This window comes from Fukomys damarensis, unplaced genomic scaffold (genome assembly GCF_012274545.1).
Source record: "Fukomys damarensis isolate Sample0158 unplaced genomic scaffold, DMR_v1.0_HiC HiC_scaffold_11, whole genome shotgun sequence".
In the NCBI taxonomy this organism is placed as follows: Eukaryota; Metazoa; Chordata; class Mammalia; order Rodentia; family Bathyergidae; genus Fukomys; species Fukomys damarensis.
The window spans coordinates 26,769,318-26,790,107 of record NW_022900923.1 but is presented as its reverse complement, the minus strand read 5'-3'; the positions used below and the strand labels follow the sequence as shown (position 1 = coordinate 26,790,107).

The window sequence follows — 20,790 nt, the reverse complement described above, 5'->3', positions numbered from 1 at the left end:
TAAAAAAAAAAAAAAAAAAAAAAAAAAGAGGGTGAGGGGAGGGGCTGCTTCCTGCTTCATTCCTAGCACCACAAACAATTCATGAGCTTTAAAATACTTAGAAAATCGTAACTGAAGGAGGTTTAATGTGATGTGGGGGTATTTTAGACATTATCCCCATTTTTAACAACTTCAGGTTAAACATCATGGAGAACGAAAGCATATTTTGATGCCAAATAAGACATTTTAGAGGTTTCCTTAAAGCAGAAAGAAGTAAGACAAAGTGTGAGGTGATCTACTGTTGGCCACTGAATGAAAAGGATGAATGGTAAGGTAAACGCAAACTAAGTTATTTTCCCTCTTAACAGTGTAAAATCAGATACCTCAGCAATGCTATCTATCTTCAGTTAAATATGATATACTATCACACACTTCAATTTTTAACACCACTGGAGAATTGTGAACTCCTAACTGCTGGATGGCTAACTTCACAGCTTACCAGATCTAGAGAATTTAAGTCTAATGACATGTCAGAGCTAACTTAATGAAATTCCGTATCATTTATGAAGTATCCATCTATAAACTGAAAGTTATGTGAACAAACACCTCCAAAATAATTTTAGGCTCCAAAAAATGCCTCAGCTTTCATCCCCAGAAGATACACTGTTAGTAAAATAAACAGCACCAGCATTTTCCCTTCTTGCATAGCCTAAATCCTGGCTTCTCTGGGAGTAACAAGATAGTATCAAGATATCCCTGAATATTTCCTGCAGTTTTCAATGTCTGACACCACAGCAGAGCAGAAGTGGACCCAGGATTCAAATCCTGACTCCAGATTCTATGCGAACTCACAGCGGGTGTTACAGGCGTGCTGTGTGATCAACACTCTCCGTCTACACTGCTCACTCCCAGCGGCCACGATCCTGCTCAACTCTCAGATCCATGTCACTCCTCTGATAAAAGCTCTTTTACTCTTCTCAGTAAAATCAAAGCCCCTCAGTGGCCTCTAGGGCCCTACATACCCTAGCCCCTGCACCTCCTTCACCTCCTGCCCGTTAGTTGGTCACTCCCTCCAGGCCTGGATGTCCAGGGCATCCCCTGCACAGGCTGTTCCCTGCCTAGAGTGCTCTTCTCCCAACAACTGTGTGGCTGACTGCTTACTTCACCTGTGAATCTTTGCAAATCTTTGAATCAATGTCTCCCTCCTGATTAGATTCATGCCAGATTACATGTCTTTAAACTTTATTCCCCACTCCATCCCTACAATACTCAATTTTTAACAAATGTCATAACTGACTTATTTACTGTGTTCACTGTTTATTGTCTATTTTCCCCAGCTAGAATATACATTTTGGGACCTGCCTGCATTGCTTATCCAATGAAATCTAAGTGTATGGTAAGTAGCATGTGTTCAATAAATATTTGCAGAATGAGTGAATAAGATCTTCTATTACTCTAACTTCTTATGGTTTCAGGAGGTACTTAGTATCTCTTGTTTAGTAAACTGGTGACGGGTTATTCCCCACAGAAACCAACTCAAGAAATTAAGTTACTAAATGATATGGTTTGGATATGGGAGGCGTTGGAGCCTTTACATGGGATTAATGCTTTTTGTTAAAGAGTAAGTTCTGGCTCTTTCACAGGACTGGATTGGTTACCTGAGTGGGTTGTTATAAAGCAAAACCACCCACACATCTGGCATGCTCCACACGCACTTGCTCACCACTCCTATTCATGCTGCTGCCACATATCATCTGCTGTATAGTAATGCAGCCAGGGAAAGGTTTCAGTACCATGACATTTGGACTTTATAGGCAGCAGACTTGTGAGCAAAATAAACCTCTTTTGTCTTTATAAGTTAAGCAATCTTGGGTATTTTGTTATAGCAACACAAGACCAACTAAGACATTAAAGTACAAAAAACTTGCCTACCACCGCTGAGAGTTTATCATGCAGTAGGCAGCATGTTTTACATGTTTTCTCATAACACCTTTGCCAAATTCAGTGAGCAAGATATGATTATCCTAATTTTACAAAGGAGGAAACATAGACTCAGAAAGATTAAATAAAGAAACCAAGTTCACATATCACTACAAATGCCCATACTGGGTTTTCTGCAGATTCAGGGCAGTCTATGGCCCCATTCTGTTTCCTTTACGATTAAACTGATTCACTTCTCAATAGCACCAAACAGCAACACCCCACGGGACATGTTATAGAAGGCTCTAGGGTGCAGTTAATGATTTTTTTTAAAAATTGGACTAAAAAGATAAACATAACAAAATTTTGTGAAAGAATTTGTACTTTTATAATAAAACAGATAATTATTCATATACAATCATTCTACACTGTTATAGCCAAACCAAGAGTAGAGCATTAGAAGGAAAAGGCATGACCTATTGACCTTAGCATGAGCTTCCTTAAGGTCAGGCCATGGGCCAGAACAGCCCCTGAATTCTTCACTGAGCCTCATGCTGCTCAGCCTTATGTAGTCCTACAGATCTGGACATTATATGAGAAAAATCTATGTGCAAAATAAGTAAATCTATAGAAGAACGGCACTCTGTAAATCTGTTACTTTTTTATCACAATTTCTGGGCATGGAAGGAGTAATTTGAGAGCCATTTCATAAGCCCAACAGAGCAAACCCTAAATCAACTCAGACAGCTGAGTCCAGCAAGTTCCAGAACAACAGAAAAAGTCGTGAAAACCCCTTTGGAGGTCTTTTCCTCTGAATCATCACAGTGGTGGACCAACATCTTGGTTAACACACAGCCATAATAAAGGGACAGGATCTATGAGCAAGAGTTTCCAGAAGGGTCCATCTCTTCACAGAAAGGAAAGTAGTCTTAACCAGTCAGCCATTTGTTTGTCTTAGAATAGGGTGAGTAGGGAGGCAAGGCTGCAAATGCTCCCCCAGAGACAACGTCACCACCTTATTCAACTTTTCAAACAGAGACACAGAAGAGAGGAGAAAGGCCAATCCTCACACATGGAGCATGGATGTGTGGTCATCTATCAAGCCTGGCCTTCTTTCAACAGTCCATCATGCCTTCTCACCCAAACTCATCTAATGGTCTCTCCACCAGACACTATGCAAGAAAACACCTCCTTTTACCTTTCTGAGATGGGAGGTGGCCATCTTTGTTACTAGGAACAGAGGTTAATACAGCATTTCAATGTTTGAAAATGCCTGACTCAGATGAAATATATGACACATGAATAACTGAAATTTTCCTTTTTATTTATTAATTCTATATGTTAAGCTCAAAGATCTAAAATTAGATTATACATATATGATAAGAATTTATTTCATGATAACTGCTAAAACTTCCAAATTTTATATCCCTGCTTAAACTGTTTAAATCAAGACAGTAATCCTAATCTTAATTTTTGAGGCCTATAATTTGCAGCAATTTTACTTCATTAGTAATATAAAATAAATAGGTTTTCCTTAAGGGAAAAATTTCAAATTAAAAGCTTTCCTAAGAATTCCACAATCACTCTGAGAGCTGTCTTGACACACGAATGTCTTTGGGGGAAGGGTGTACTTAGGCTCTCACTGTACTTAAAAAGTAGCATTGTCGCTATGGAAGCAGCTCTAAATTTTGACTGTTTTTTCCTTAGCTAGCAAAGGCCATATTCTTTATATGCAGCTTTCCTTTTTACTGAGCAGGGTTCTGACAGTAATCCGCCTAGTTTGTAGCATGCCCTGCCTTGCCTAGGCAGTCACCCTTCCCTTTCACTGCTCACACATTGTTGAGCCAAAATCAAGAGGACAGAGCATAAATGAAGTAGCGCTCTCTCTCTCTCTCTCTCTCTCTCTCTCTCTCTCTCTCTCCATCATTCAATCTTTGACAGACAAGGTCCATTCAGGTCCTTGTCACTAGTTAAACTGGCCTAATTCCAATCTCTTAGTTTCCAGATCTTTCATTGGCAGCAGTAAATCAAAATCATCAAGTTAAGTGTGCCCAATTTTTGTTTTAAAATGAAAGTTTGAGAAATATTACATAAAAGCACCCTGGCCTTTCCAGGTGGTCATCTTTAGACTCTAGCACTTCCTCCAGGAACACTTGAAGAGGAGAGCTTGCATAGGTTTGAAACTGGTCCTGCTGAACACCAGTAAGAGCCATGTCCCATTCCAGTAGCTCAGGGGCAGAAAACTGTCATTCTTAGAAGATGTATTTGACTCTGGGAAGCAACCAAAAAGCACTCAGAGCCAAGCTAGCAAAATAAGGAAGGTAATCATGTTGTGTAACGCTGTTTTTCATAAAAATGACGCGTAACCATTAAGTTATGAAACTGGTTTTTGCATTGAGGATCATACCTGCTTCAGAAAGAAAATTCAAAGGAAGAGTTCCAAAACTGTTTCATGATGAATATGCTTGTTTTTGTTTGTTTTTATGCAATGGCAAGTCCTTGGATTTAGTATAAAAATCATCAAGTCTACTTTGAAGACATTTAGACACACATATGAATATACATAATAAATAAGATTAAATTGACTTCTGCTATCTGCCTCACAATCTAACATTTTAATTACTTTTCAGAAAACTTTACTATTTATTTATTTTTGTTACCAGGGATTGAACTTGGGACCTTGAGATTGCAAAGCAAGCAGCAGAACCACTGGGCTAAATCCCCGGCCCAAAAATTTTATTTTTTACACTGTCATTCTCTTAAGTTAAAGCATCTGCTAAAATGAAAGCAAAATATTAAAATATATTATTCCTTCAACAAACAAATGATTTAATAAAGAGAAAGTTTGCTGGAAGCAATGACCTCCTCTCAATAAACTATCTCTGTGGGAAGACACTTCTGCTCCTATATAAATGTAGTTTATTCCTGGAAATCTGTGGGGTCTCAAACTGTTGTCCAAGTTGTTTTAAGTTAATAGAAGGAAGAAGGGCTTCCTGTTACAGAAGTTCCCTCTTATCTGCAGTAGACACATTCCAAGGCCCCCAGAAGATCCCTAAAACCATGACTAGTACTTCCATTTTACACTGCTATATAACAACTTAGCCAAGGCTAGGCACTTCATAAAGAAAATAAAATTATTTAGCTTACAGTTCTGGAGGTCCAAGAGCATGAGGCTTTGCCTTGCCAAGGGTTCTCTTGGCTGCCACACCATACAAGGAAGCAGAGAGGAGAGCAGACCAAGTGCAGAAATGGTCAAGCACTTAAGGTGGTATCATTTTCACTGAACTAACTCAATTGCAAGTCCAGCACTATTACCTTCCAAGGGCAATGCCCTAACAACCTCATCATCTTCCACTAGACCCCATCTTTTAGAGGACCTACCATCTCAACACTGTCATACTAGGGAGGAGCAAAGTTCTGCCACATGAACCTTTGGGAGACAAATAAAGTCCAAACTATAGCAGTAGCAAACCCTATGAAGACAAGTTTCTTCCTATACATACATACATCTGATAAAAGTTTAATTTATAAGTATGATAAATATGTAACAACAGCTAATAGAAAAATTGTAACAATATATCGAGTAAAAGATTATGTGTCAAATAAACATCTTGGCTTCTCTCTCTTTTCATTTTTATTTATTGTTGTGGTATCAGGGCTTTCACACTGAACTGTATCAGTATTATTATTATTGGGAACAGAGTCTCACTAAATTGCTAATGCTGGGCTGGAACTTTCAATCCTCATGCCTTAGCCTCCCACAGTGCTGCGATCAGAGGATGGGGCCATCACATCCAGCTTCTATCTTTCAAATTATCTTTTAGTACTTTCCCCTCTTCACTTAAAGGCAGCATTTTCACAGCTTTTTTGTCATATCCAATGGTACATCCAGCCTTACTACTCTAGTGTTTTGGCACTATCATTGAGCAAAATAAGGTTATATAAATAAGAACAGCAATATCGCAATTATCATTCTGGTAACGGACACAACTACTAAATGATTAACAGGTAGGTATGGTACACAGCTTAGACACACTGGACACAGGGATGATTCACATCCCCAGACAAGACAGGCAGGCTGGTGCAATGTTTCATCACACTAACCAGAATAGCATACGATTTAACACTTACATATTTTTTCTAAAATTATACATTTAATATATTAGGACCACAGTTGATCACAGGTAATTAAAACCATGGATGAGGAGACAGTACTGTATATACCTGAAGAGGAGACTTAGGAATGACCTTCTTATAATCTATTTTATGACACTGAGAAGATTTCTCTGGCAATGGTGAACTCAACATGTCTGTCCTGTGGTAGCTCCAGTGACAGCATCAGTATTAAAACCCCCAGAACAGGTAAATTCACCTTCTTGAAATAATCATCTTTCAGGAGAAAGATGAGTTCTAAATCTCTCTTTCTCACTGGAAGTCAATGGGCAGAGAGTGAGCACGACTATTTTTTTAAGATATAGTACTTGGAAGTGGGATGCCTAAAAATAGACATTACTTTTAACTTTACTGATCTCCACACCATGATGCCTGTGATATTTTCTCTTCTATTGCATTTTAAAAATCTGTTTCCTTGCCAGCTCAAGGACCTGAGTTCAATCCCCGGTACCAAAATAAAAAAATAAAAAAATAAAAATAAAAATCTGTTTCATTTTCATAATCTACTAAGTTGACTTCATGACCTGTTGTTAATGGGTCACCTTCTACAATTTGGAAAGCACTGACCCTGCCATGTGTTTCTCATCACGTGGGCATCAGAACAGAATATGCAAGACAGAAACACTCCTGGGCGTACCTCAGACCTCCTGCAACACAACAGCTGCTAGCGAAGCCCAGGAACTGTCATTTCCATAAGCTTTCTAGGTGGTTCTGATTGTTCTGAAGTCTAAAAACAAGTTTAGACCATCGTTATCTAGTCATGAGTCACAAGAAAAGTAAATCCAAGGAAACTAGGTGACTTTTCAAGGTGATACTCCTAATTAACAGCAAAGCCAAGGGTAGGAACTTTGCCTCCTGCCTTTGTGGTTAGTATTCTTTAAACACATCAAGATCTTTTGAATACCCAAACCCATCTCTAATCCAGGATGCCACACTTTACTCAGCAGGCACGGTTCAATGCCTAGAACAGCACCAAGTCCAGCGGGGAGTCAGGAAGAACTATAGGAATGTATATCCTACCGCTTCTAAAATAAAAAGAAGACAGGAGCTCCCCTGCCCACTGTATCCACACAACTGGCAAATTCAACTTTTAACTTCTGGTCTGTCCAGTGTTAGGTTTTAGGAGGGTAGGAAAAGATACCCTGAACTCTCTCACGTCACATTGTTCAAGAAGTACTGACCTTCCTCATGTGCACCTCTGAGCAAACAAAACAAATTATCTCAAGGGCTGAAAAATGAGATAATGGAAGCATAGGTACCTTGCTTTCCTGCCACACAGAAGGAGAAAACATTGCATCCATGATTCAAAGACAGCCAAACACAAATATTCCCAGCTGCAAAGTGTAGCCTGCCTCTGCCCTTTGAGGGCCCACATTTTTTTTTTTTTTTGAGGGTGTACTTTTAAATTTCTGCCTAATAAATCCCTTTGTTTTTTTAAAATGGCCCAAAGAATCAATACATTAGTAATAGAATCATCAGTTTTAGTTACTGGATCATAAAACCTACAAATAGTTTTCCAAGATTTTAACAAAGGAACAATCTCAACAAAAAGCAAGTCACTTACTGGGTGTGGTGGCAGAGGACTATAATCCTAACACTTGGGAAGCCGAGGCAGGAGGGTGGCAAGCTTGAGGCCAGCCTGTATTGTCTAAAGAGATTCTGTCTCGTCTCAGAGGAGAAAAAAAAAAAAAAAAAAGAAGAAGAAGCAAGAAGGGAGGAAGGAAGGAGAGAGGTAAAGAAATGTAGGCAAGTCAATCTGGGGTGCTAAACAAAGCTATAGGTAATAAAATAAAATTAGATCATAAACTTGGAAGATTTACTGCCAAATCCATAGTTTGGGCAGATTTTCTGATTTTGCCTTTCTGATACCATTTTTCTTCCAGGATAGCTTTTCCATTTGGTTCAGGTTTACATGGCCAAGCTTTAGTGTTCAGATAATTCCCACTAGGTACAGTGCTCAGTGAGGATTTTGCTGAATAATGCTTGCCTTCTCTTCCAGAAGCAGCCCAAAGACAGTTTTCCAAGGGCCTAATCAAATTAATTCAATACATGCCTAAGGGTATGGGGATGCTGCACTTCTCCAGACACATATTCTACTGCAAAAGCCCTTTATGTTTCCATAAGCATCGTGCTATTAGCTATTACACAAGGGGTACACAGTGGTGCCTGGGATTTACTTGTAGAAAGGAGGCAGCAACTGCAGTATTTCGTGGAGGATATGTTTCAGCAAGATATGCAAATCTGAGGCAGAATGACCTTTCCTTGTTTCTCTTCTCTGGCTTTGAGACTCTTCCTTCCTTCCTTCTTTTCCTTTCAACTTTCTTGGTAAGGAAAAATGGAAAAACAGTCCTGAAGATGCCCCAGCTATACACATAGCCGTATTTTTGGTGGTAAAGAGACCTTTCTACGAGGCAAAGCTAACATGCCCTGTCCCTTCGTTTCTTATATCCCTCTCAGGAACACCCACAGAAAGAGCCTGTTGTGTCCCCTAACTCATTGCCCTGAGTGTATAATTTACACCTTCAAGTACATGTTCCTTACACTAGAATACCTGTCACTGGCCTGCAATAATCACCAAGAGGCGGCAAACTCTCACCTTAAAAGTGAGATGAGCCAGGAATGATGACACATGCCTGTACTCTACTCTGGAAGGCTGAGGCAGGAGGACATCAAGTTTGAGCCCAACCTGTCTCAAAGCGGAAAAAAAAGGGGGGGTGGTGGAGAGAATGGTAATACCATCTTCTCTTCAAGTACTAATTAAACTTGGCTTCATTATTTCCTAAGAAAATCTTCGTTTTATTTAACAGGAACATTTTTTAAATGTGGGCTGTGGAGGTAGAATAACTAAGCTAAAAACAATAGAAATATAAAACCACCTGATATTAGAATCTTCAACATAGAATCCATCACATAAAAAAGTTCTCTGTACTTCTACAATAAAGGCAAAAGTAGACTGCAAAATCCTTTCCTTCTAGTTTCTCTGCAATTTTACTAGACAATGAATAGTTCAATCAAAAAATTTCTAAATATGTGATCATCTTGCACAATTTTAGGTATCCTAGCCATATAGTATTTGTTTGCTTTTTGTTTTTGGTACCGGGGATCAAACCCAGGTCCTTATGCTTGTGAGGCCGGCAGCGGAACCACTGAGCTAAATCCCCAGCTCCTAGCCATAGTATTAATACCAGGAGGATCAAATAAGTTTTGTATCTCACACAGGCAAACTACTGGACTGAAGCTAACTTTTGGCTTATGATCTAAGATAAAGCTGAAAGCCTCTGAAGGAACGCGCATACCAATACTCTTTAATTATGTGGGCTTAAGGAGAAGATAGCACCCAATTTGAAAGTAGCATGGAAAGCTGTCAGTTGCCATGTGTTACTGCAAATAATAAATAAATATTCTTGTTTTGCAAGTCATTAATAAGGGAGTAGCATCCTCCAGTCCACTGGCAGAAGAGTTCATTGGGGACTTGAAAAGCCAGCAGGTTTTCCAAGCCTATCTAAAAGCCAAAACCTGGAAATTAGATGAAACCTCAAGGACTCTCGCATTTCACCACAAACTTTCCCTTAAGTCACATTTAAATAAATATTGGCAATAAAACACAGAGAAGCAATGAGGCATTTTCTATAAACTGGAAGCTTTTGTTTAAATTATCTATTTAGGACTTTAGAATTGCCCAAGAGAAGCTACTCTATTTGATACAGAGATATAGGGGAAAAATATTTTTGGCAAATTAATCTATTACATTTAATAAAATAAAAGAAAAGAAAAAATTAGAAGAAAAATCTGAAAACTGACTACAAGTTCCTGTATAATATCAACCATTCACTGTATAAAATCCATTTTACTTCATCTTATTTTACAGACGTGTGGGCCTGAGCATTTAGTTCAGCGGCACCACACCTGCCTGGCAAGCACAAGGTCCTGAGTTCAATTCCTGGTGCCAGGAAAAAAAAAAAAAAAGATTTACAGAAGTATGTCCATATTATTTCAATACCAAACCAAAATTGAATCTGTGATATTTCTTGTGCTATTAAAAATTTGATCAAATCATCCAAAATCTTCAAAAGTTAGTATAAAAGAGTAAAACTGGAGATACTAACCCCAAAAGACAAGCTGTATTCAGTATAAGCCTCCCAAATATATTCTAACTTCTTGAAACTTCTCTGCCTATACAATTACTAGAACAGTGTCTCCAAAGCCACATTTTCTAGACAAACTACTCACAGATCTTTTATCTAACGTAATTTTAAAAAATAACCAGAACAAGATGGGTGTGGTGGCTCACACCTGTAATCCCAGAACTCAGGAGGCTGAGGCAGGAAGATTGCTGTGAGTTCAAGACCAGCCTGGGCTACATAGTGAGTTCCACGTCAGTCTCAACTACATAGTGAGACCCTGTCTCAAAAAAACAAACAAACAAACAAACAAAAAAACAATAACCAGAACAATAAATTCTTAAGGACCTTGTAGTATACAGTATATTTTGAAATTTCATATCAGATTCTTTAATCCATTTGAAAAAATAAATTTCCTATTGTCCCTATACCTTCTTTACCATAGACCATATCTCATATATCTCTTGTATTTCTCATAAGCTTGCCAATTCTTCATACTTTATCCTTATTCTGCTATATTTCTTTGCCTGACATTACACAAATTATAAATGTTTTGATTTTCTTCTGCTATTAGTACTCTGCGGCACTGTAGGGAAAGGGTATAACAGCAAGGCCAACTTGGGGTACAACTTACAACAATGCGATGTTAGTAACTCACAGAGCAGGGAAATAAAACAATGAATACTCAGAGCCCCTGGAACTACCACAACATTAAATTCAGTTTAGCACACATCTGTTGCATTTGTCCAGGCCCATCATGTACCAAGCACCACACCAGGCAGAAGGGCTACAAGATGTAAACCAAAGTCCTCTCTCTGTAAGGAGTCACTAACTGTTCTATAAGGAACTCATAATTCATGACCAAGTTCTATCACTTAGTGAAGATCGTTTTCTTACTTCTTTTTCCTGTTTTAATTCACCAAGACCTACTACTATGACTCTCTTTATCTTAACTGGATACCTGAAAGAATATTTGTATTAAAAATCCACATGGAGATTATGTTCTGCAGACCTCTCTTCCCCTCCCTCAAGCCTACATTCTATACCCCACAAACATTCCACCGCTACCTCATTTCATTTACCTCCTCCCCAATATTATGATATGATTTCTTTCTACTAAAGGTGAAGACTGGAGTCAAATACACCATAAAAAAACCCTACTCACTGCAAAGAACAAATAGCAGATTTCTGTGTTCTTCAGCTGTGACTCATTTGGACCAAGAAGAAACTATAGCAAGATCCCACCCTATGTTAGCCAACTGCTGACCAAGGCCATCCCAACACTACAAAACATGCCAAAGGAAACTTTCTTTGAACTGAGTAAGAATAAAAACAAAAAGTGCTAAACAGAATATGAAATACTAGAAACTACCCATTTTTCACCCTCTCAGCTTGAAATAATTCTTGGGAGCCTCCTATAGAAAGAATGCTGAGATTAAAACCCACTAGATCACTATGAGAATAGCCACGGGATTGAGGCACAGTCTTTGTTCTAAACTTTTCTGATGGTGTACTGTGAGAATTAAATAAAAGGACCCTTATTTGCCATTTTGGTTATGCATGAGACTTCATCAGATTGGGATACACAAGAAAAGGTGGTGAAATCTGACCAGTCTTACAACTGCTTTTTCCAATGTCAGACTACCCCCAGTAGTAGTACAGCCTTTGGAAGGACAGGCCTCACAGTCTACCCCATAAGCTGCAGCTTGGTGACTAGTCCCATTTCCAAGTGCTTGTCCAAGATTCCTCCCTCCTCACAAATATCTAAACAAACAAAAATTCCTCCTTGATGATAAGCATTTTAATTTAGAGCTCAATTTTGCAAAGCTCCAAGTCGCAGCAAATGACCCAAATAACAATCTTTTGTTGATCTGGATTCAATAGAACAAATGGTGAATAAACAAAAAAATCAAGGCAATAAGAAGTCCAGGGAGCAGTGGTTTCTCACTCGCCCCAAATACGAGATACAGAAGTCTCCTAGGGGGCAGGCTTGGCCCATACACACAGTCCTTCAAGCCCTGGGCTGCTGCAGCAGAATCCACTCGCTCACCTTTTCTGTTCATTTAGCTGTCAGGTTAATGAAAAGTAATGTTTCCTTTCAGGCTTTATATTTGATTTGCAAATAAACCACTACCAACAAAAATAAACTATTCCCCACTGTGATGTAATAATATTAATACTTACACACATTCCAGTTTTAATAGAGCAATTTTAATGTTTTACCAAGTGTACTGAGTCATCTACCTACTCAGCAAGGAAATACTGTACTGAATTGCTACCACTTCTATTCAGGACACTTTTCTCATTCTTAGCTGTCTAATCTCCATATTGTTGAGTTATTAATTCTCTAACTGCTCTGCTTTGTATCAGTCATCTGAGGTAACAAAATCAGAGGTTCAGTTAATAAAAAGTAAAAATAAGAACCCAGACTACCTATGCCCAACTCACAGTTTCTAACCTCTGATAGTGGAAGTTTATGGGTCTCTTCTTCAACTGATACACATTCACCCACCTATGATGAAATTGTATGCCCAGGCAGTGCGAAAAATCAGACCCTGGGGTCTCTGTAGACTGCTCCTTGTTTATCATGACTATGAATGCAACCAAAATATCTTTTATTTCAGAGTATTTTTAGTCATGATAAAAAGAATAACTACGTCAGATATAATGTTCATTTGACACCCTAATAGCCAGGAGAGATTTGCTAGAGATCTGTGTCATTTCCTTAAATGCCCTGGTAACCTTGCCCTTCATTCCAACAAAAGGCATGGTGCTTCAAAGATAAACAGGTAAGAGATTAAAGCTATCAAAATAACCCAAGACAATGTATGTTATTTGCTTCAGAGGGAAAACAGTGTTTGTGGATTTCTGGAGTAGCACACTCTCATGTGTTTAACAGATGCACATGCTGTACTAAGTAGATGGAGCAGAGCTCAGGATGTGACCCGTGGGGAAAGTTTCATTTAGCTGAGAAGAAAATCTTACCTGAGAGATTTTCGAAGTTTTTCATATTAAATGTTACCAGACAAATGTAGCTATATATTCATTCAATTATGGGAAATAGCATTTAGGTACCTATTTAATTTTCTCCCAATCATTTTAGACATGTAAAATGTTATAGCCACAGTTGGTTCCATATCAAAGACTCAACACCTTAGAGAGATAGACAAAACCTATTTAGTCTGATGCGGGCATCCAAATTTAGACCAAGTTCTCCACAGGCTAGCTTCCCTTTCTCCTCACGTGAAGCAGGCCCATTAAAGCACGATGTAAGGGACAGAGAGCAGTTCAAGTCCTTGAAGACTTTTAAAGGTGCAATCAGAAAAAGCATTCTGGGACTGGGGATATATATCAGTGGTAGAGCACTTGTTAAGTATTTTTGAGACTCTAGGTTCAATTGCCAGCACCATGCAAAAAAAGAAGGGGAAAGGAAGGGGGGGAGGAGGAGGAAGAGGAGGAAATTCAGAATGTGTTTTCCTACATTGTAAGGCTGTCTTTCTGTCTCCAGGATGTATGCTTCAAACAATATATGATGATAAATATCAAGGTTTCTTTTTTCTCTTCCAAAGATAATACTCTCTTGCCCTTGATCTAATGCCACATCTGTGACTGACAATGTTTAAGATCTAAAGAAAAGTCCCAAAATTCTTAATATATGACATAACCAAATAGTAGAAAAACCAAGATGATCCTTCCCCTTCCCCATCTCTTGGTACCTGAGATTGAACTGCAACAAGGGCTTTCACACTGAACTCTATCCCCAGCCCCTTTTGCTTTCTATTTTGAGAGTCTTGCCCAGGCAGGTCTTGAACTTGAGATCCTTCTGCCTCAGCCTAATTAATAGCTGGGATTTCACCCCTATCCTCAAAATGAATCTTATACGTGTTTCACTTCTGGATATACTTACTTTTACTTCCTTGATAACTGTATGAATTTGATTCTCTAAATGAAAATTTCATTCATTTTTAACTTGGTTATTCTGAGACATGATAATAAAAAAGTGAAAAACCAAAACACGTAAGACATTTTATCTTCACATGGAGCATCATGAAAGTTGCATTTAAGATTATACTATGAGAAGTTTTTTTTTTCTGTATATTTGAAGTAAAGCAATCTTGGCAAAGACTCAAACATAAAGAAAATAGAAGAAATATGAGAAGATGGCTTCAGTGTCATTATAACTATCCCACTGGGGCATGGAAAAGCACAAAAAGAACTTCAGATAAATAGCCACCACTTTCAGTATTATCCCTCACCTCTCCCTGTAGTGGGGAATAACCTTAGGGCCTTGGGCACACTAGGCAAGCACTCTACCCCTGAGCTACATTTTGAGCTCCTAGAAAAGCATTTTTTTTTTTTACCAAGTCGATCCCTTGATCAGCAAATCAAACAGGACCTAGAGAAAGAGACGGAGTAGATTTAGGAGACTGGGTCTGCTCTAATGCTAGAGGAGTACCAATCTAAACAGGAATGGGGCCGGGGCTTTAGCTCAGTGGTTCTGCTGCCCCTTCTATCCCCAGTACCAAAAAAAAAAAAAAAAAAGGAACAGACAGAGACTCCAAGCAATTCTCCTGTGATTTTGATGTAACGCTTGTTAATCAAAATTTCTAAGTAAACCAAGTTCCCTAGCAACAAAATGCTCATTTGAATTCTTCCACCCAATCTCCTACATCGCTTCATTTTCTTGTGAAAACACCACTTAGAAGGAAGGGGTAGTAGAAATGGGGAATCATCGATTAAACATTTGCAACTTCATAACATAGTAACAATTACTTGTGTTAAATCCGATTTAAAAATCTGCTAAATGCCCGGGCATGGTGGCTCACACCTGTAATCCCAGCACTTGGGAGGCTGAGGCAGGAGGATTGCTATGAGTTCGAGACCAGCCTGGACTGCATAGTGAGTTCCAGGTCAATCTCAACTACATAGTGAGACCCTGTCTCAAAAAGCCAATAAATAAATAAACAAACAAATAAATACAAAAAAAAAATAAAAATCTGCTAAATAATGACATAGATGAAAGACCAGCAAATAAATCTAATTTTCTGTTACAACTTAGGATCCATATGTTATCCTTTGAAATCCAAGGTTCAAAAAAAAAGGGGGGGTGGTTTGACAAGCTGGAGAAATAGATACATATTATCTGAAGGCTTGCGTTTGTTTTGGTTTACAGTGGAGGGAATTAAACCCATGGCCTCACTCAACCAGTCCTTTTTATTTTCTATGAAGATAGTCTTGAACTTGTGATCCTCTTGTTTCCCAAGTAGCTGGGACTGCAGGCCTGTACTACCGTGCCTGGCCACACGTAGAATCTTAATGCAATAAGACAAAATGGGCTACAAAGGTTTTGCACAGGCAAACCCAAGAGAGATTTTGGAGTTTACAGTAATCTTAAGGATATAAAGCTAGGAAAACATTAGAACACAAAGATACCAGACAGGTTTCCCACCATTAAGTGTACCAAATTCTTTAATGCCAGCAAGGACATAGAAGTCAGAGCAGTAGGGAATAACTGCTTATGATACTAAAGAGAAGAAAGCTTAAAACAGAGGTTAAAAATTCATTAACATAGTGTTCTATACCTGAAATCTCAGCTTTTGGAGACTGAGGTAGGAGGATTGTGTGTTCAAGACCAGCTGGGCTACATAGTGAGTTAAAGACCAGCCTGGGGAACATGGTAAGATCTTGTATCATAGCCATTATATACTGCACACATGTACTAATGAAAAAGAAAAAAGAAAAAAAATCACTGAGAAAACCAGATGTGGTGCCATATACCTGTAATCCCAGCACTCTAAAAGCAGAGTCAGGAGAATCTGGAGTTTAAGGCCAGCCTGGGCTACACAGTGAATCTGAAGCCAGACTGGAACATGGCATGAGCCCATCAAAAAAAAAAAAAAATGACTTAGGCACCATGAAGAATTGTGCTAATATGGTCAAAGATTTCCCTCTCTGACCCTTCAGGAGAAGAGCAGAAACACTTTCAGGGATGGACCTCCACTGATAGAAGAATAGATCAGCACCTGAAGTTCTCAACAAGATACAGTACTTGGGAAGAGAAATCATGACTATACCCTGTGGGGCCAGATAAACCTGCATTAGCTCAGTGGTACAGAACTTTCGTAGCATACATAAGTTCCCGGATTCAATCCCCAGCACCATAATTTTTAAAAGAAAGAAAAAAGTGGGGAGTAAAACACCTCCAATGAAATCCTATCACACATTTCTTGTATGACTCTGGACAAGCTGCTTTACCCTCTCTGAGTATCAGTTTATTAATATGTAAAAGGGAAACCTGATCTCTTTATAAGACTGCTTTGAAGATTAAATACATCAATGTACATTACATTGGACATATAATTATACTTGTAAAAGCTTGCTTCAAAAATATATTTCTGAATAAAACATAAAATTGGCCAAGATGATATTTTGCACAAGTGGTACCAATAAAATTACTGTCAAAGAACACTACTCATTGTTGTTCTGGGTGATGTAACAGTCAATGATATGTGTACACTAATATAATAATATGTTTCTTGCTGTTTGACTCAACTTTAAAAGCAAATTTCTATCTTTAATATTTCATACAATTAAAAATGTATTGCCACCAAAAAAGAAAGAAACAAACAAAAAAGCCAAATATCTCATACCTGACAGGGATTCTTCTCAACCATCAATTTAATTATTTGAGTTTTGGCTAGCTTATGCCTGTGTCTACATTTTTGTTACCACTGGCTTTGTTTCTTCTGTTATGAAATTACTACAGACAGATATATAATTTTGTACATAAAAGCAAAATGAACATTCACATACCTACCTACAGATCATCACAAGGACCCCTGAAGTTTTGTATGTATACCAAGAGCAACTCAGCCTTCAGTGCAGAAGTATAAATGATCCTCTTGCACTTTAATCATCCCCTTGCTTTTCTGAATAGTCTTCCCACATATGAATGAATCCACCCTTACACAATATATTGCTTTAATGCAGCATTTCCACTTGACATTATGAACCTCAAAAGTGCAATGCTGAGCTGAAAGGCAAGGTCAAAGAACACAGTGTGACACACATACCTGTAGGTCATCCCTGCTACCGTTCAGCAGAAATGTGCCACAACCCCTTGTTCAATATTCTGGTGATAGGCATGAGGGCTGTTCCGAGTGCTTCGCTACTATGAACAGTGTTTGGTGCACTCTTGCACGTGTGTAAGAGCTTCTCTAACACAGCGCTTCCCAGCCTATGCACAACCCAACTTATATAAAAATGGTAACACTGACATGACAAACTGAAGCTACTCAGCAAAACTACTCTCACTCCAACCTTGCTACCTACCTTTGCTACCCTGATGGCTATGGGAATCGGGAGGCCATTTCACAACGTATTCCACGCCTCAATGCACCAATTTATAGTGCCCTCAGTGGTGTGCGCATATTTCCTTTGGTCCATGGCCTTGCCTAGCATTTGATATAAACAAATATGCCCATCTGGGAGATGTGGCACAGTATCTCACCATCAATGGTTTTAGTATTAAAAGATATTATTCATCTTTTGTAATTAAAAGAGTAGGGTCCTGGAGCATGAAGGGGCTGAATTAAATAGAAAATGCAGAAATACAGGAAATACAGCTGATTACTTATGGAAATTAATTCTTTAATCTCAAATCAGTCAGTACAGGGCCAGGGATTTAGCTCAGTGGCACTGCATCTGCCTCTCAAGTATAAGGTCATGAGTTGGATCCCTGGTACCAAAAAAAGCAAAAAAATAGTTGCATCAGTCGATAAAGATAGACTTTGTGATACCCACATAACTTATGTGGCAGAAACACAAAAATGGACCCATTCCCCATACTATCAAAATAAATTCATAGATTTAATTTTGTTAATGATAAAAGCACATGAATACTAAAAGAAAATGTGAATGACTCATCCTCCACATAACTATGTTCTCCGGAAAGGCAGTCACTACGTCTACACGGTGACTGAGTACTTAAGATGTGGCTAACATGACTGAAGAGATGAACATCATTTTTAGTTTCAACTAACAAAGTGAAACTCAAAAACTGATACTCGATTCAGTTATTGGAAAATTTTTAAGGAACAACTTGGTCATGTGAATTTACTTTTTGCAAATGTAAATCTGTGAAATCTAAATACAAATCAAATATTTATAATAAAAGTTTAGTGACCAAATTGAGATGCCTTAAAGTTCTTTAAAATATAGTATAAAAAAGAATACAAAATATCTCCATAATTTTACGTAATGATTGTTTATTAAAACTATTTTTGATACTTGGGTTAAATGTATTAAAATTAATTTCACTTTTTAAAAATGTAACTACTAAAAATTCACATAGGTGGTTTACATTATATTTCTACTAGATGATATTGTTCTTCAACCTGGAAGTAAGAACATTTTTGAAACTATGACTCAAAACCATGAGGCAATAAAGAAAAACAAAACTGTCTATATCAGAAGAAATACTTTATATAGCAAATAATATAATCAGAAAAAAAAAAGACTAATGATAAACTGCAAAAAAGTTCCTCAAATATTATGGACAATATTGCTAATATAAAGGAAAAAGTATCTATATCTCTATGAAAATGGGCAAAAGAAGAGACAATCACAGAAAAAGAAAAACAAATACTCCATAAACAAAATCAAAAGAGATCAAGCCAGCTCATGATGAGAGATGCAAACTAAAACTGCACAAGTGTTATTTCTCACTATTAAATGTCAAAAAGACAAAGGTTTTACAATGTACGGATTAGTGAAGGTCCAAAAATATTAAATGGAAATTTCTAGAAATAAAGAATTCACAAACTCTAGATAATTTCATCACAGTATGGTATAATTTTCCTATTTTAATCTCTTTCTGTCTAATTTATAAATTAAATTTTATCATAGGTATAGGTAAGGTTTGGTACTATCTGTATTTCAAAACATCCACTGGGGGACTTGGAACATACCCCTGGAGGATAAGAGGAAACTACTGCATCTAGCAAAACTGAAATGTATTTAACCTCTGACCTAGTGATTCCACTTCTAAGAATCTGCCACAAAGACAAACTGGCAAGACTGCTAACATAAACATCCACAAAGCTTTTTACTCTAACACTCTTCTTTCGGCTATGCATGGAACATAGTTAATGGAAAATAGTATGTCAGTTTAGCTTGCTTTAAACTCTGATTTGCAAATAAAATCTATCAACAAAAATAAAACACTCCCCACTACAATCTAAGAGCAAGGCTGAAATGACCGTATAAATAATTTTGATATATTTTCACAACAGAATTTCTGTGGTTGTAAAAGGCAATGAGAAAACTGAGTACATGGTTCCAGAGTGATTTCTGAAAAATGCTGTTAAACACAAAAAGGAAGACATCAACTGGGTGTGGTGGTGCCTGCCTGTGATCTCAGCACTTTGAGATCCTGAGGCAGGAGTACAAATTTGAGTCCACCTGGCTAATTTAGCAATTTAGCAAGACCCATTTCAAATTAAAAAATAAATAAATTAAAAGGGCTAGGAATGGTCCAGGGACTTAGCTCAGTGGCACTGCACCTGCTTCACAAGCGCAAGGTCCTGAGTTCGATCCCTGGTACCCTAAATAAAAGGGGGGGCTATGAATGTAGCTGAGTTCAAAAAAAATCCCCAATAAAAAGAGAAAGAGAGGGAGAGGGAGAGATGGTGGGGAGGAGGGGGGAAAGCTGAGGGAGAGGGATGTACAGAATGGTTGACGTGCATTAAAAGCCTTACTGTTGAGTGGCAGGGCCTGGATTCCACCACTTATTGGCCACTGGGTCTTGTTCAAAGTCCAAAACACACAGAGCCTCAGGTCTTTCTATCTAAAAGTAGAAATAATAGTAGTAATTGTTGCAGGCACTAAGAAAGATAATGCATGTAACGCACTTGGTAGAGAACCTGGGCACTGAGTAAATACTATAAGGCATATGTGTTAGTTACTTTTCTCTTGTGGAGACAAAATACCCAGCACCCAAAGTTAGAGAAGGGGTTTATTTGGCTTACAGTTTGTAGAGGTTTTAGTCCATAGTTGCCTGGCTCCAAGACAGGGATTGGCAAACAGGCATCACAGAGGAGAAACAACATGGTGCACACAAAGTAGCAAAGGAAACAAGAGGGAGTTGAACAGCATCTTTCTGCCCCCTTGTTATCTTATTCAGACTACTGGGATTAGGGCCACGCCAAACTAATCACTCAGGTGTAGTAGTTTAGTATTCACACACCCTTAACCCCTGCATCACACATTCCAGATTCAACTACTCTGAAAAAGGTCCCACCTCTTCTGCACAAGGCTTTGGGGGAACACCTAAACACAAACCATAATGGGATATTAACTTCTCTTATTGCCATTGTCAATTACTGCACTGTTATTCAAGATCACCAAACTAGAAGTGGAGGAACTGGAAGGGAGTGTGTTGAAACCAAAGCCTGCATTTTCCCACTACATTATGATGCCCTCAACTTCTACCTTGAGTATCTGAGGGGAGACAAAGAACAAGAAAAAAAGCATGCTTGGCCATAAGCTTTCTTATTCATACTACAAACCTTTAATAAGACTAAGTCTCAGCCTCCAC

General features: G+C 38.2%; 1 protein-coding gene across 2 annotated transcripts in view; it reads right to left on the bottom strand.

Annotated features, from left to right (window-relative positions):
- Positions 1 to 20,041, bottom strand: part of CUNH1orf21 (chromosome unknown C1orf21 homolog) — a 199,644-nt gene extending 179,603 nt beyond the window's left edge. The window contains exon 1 of one of the 2 annotated variants that reach the window (XM_010631727.3): positions 19,952 to 20,041. The gene's annotated coding sequence lies outside the window, so the exon portion shown is untranslated. The remainder of the gene's footprint in view (positions 1 to 19,951) is intronic. The other variant, XM_010631726.3, reaches the window with a different exon arrangement.
- Positions 20,042 to 20,790: the final 749 nt, after the last annotated feature.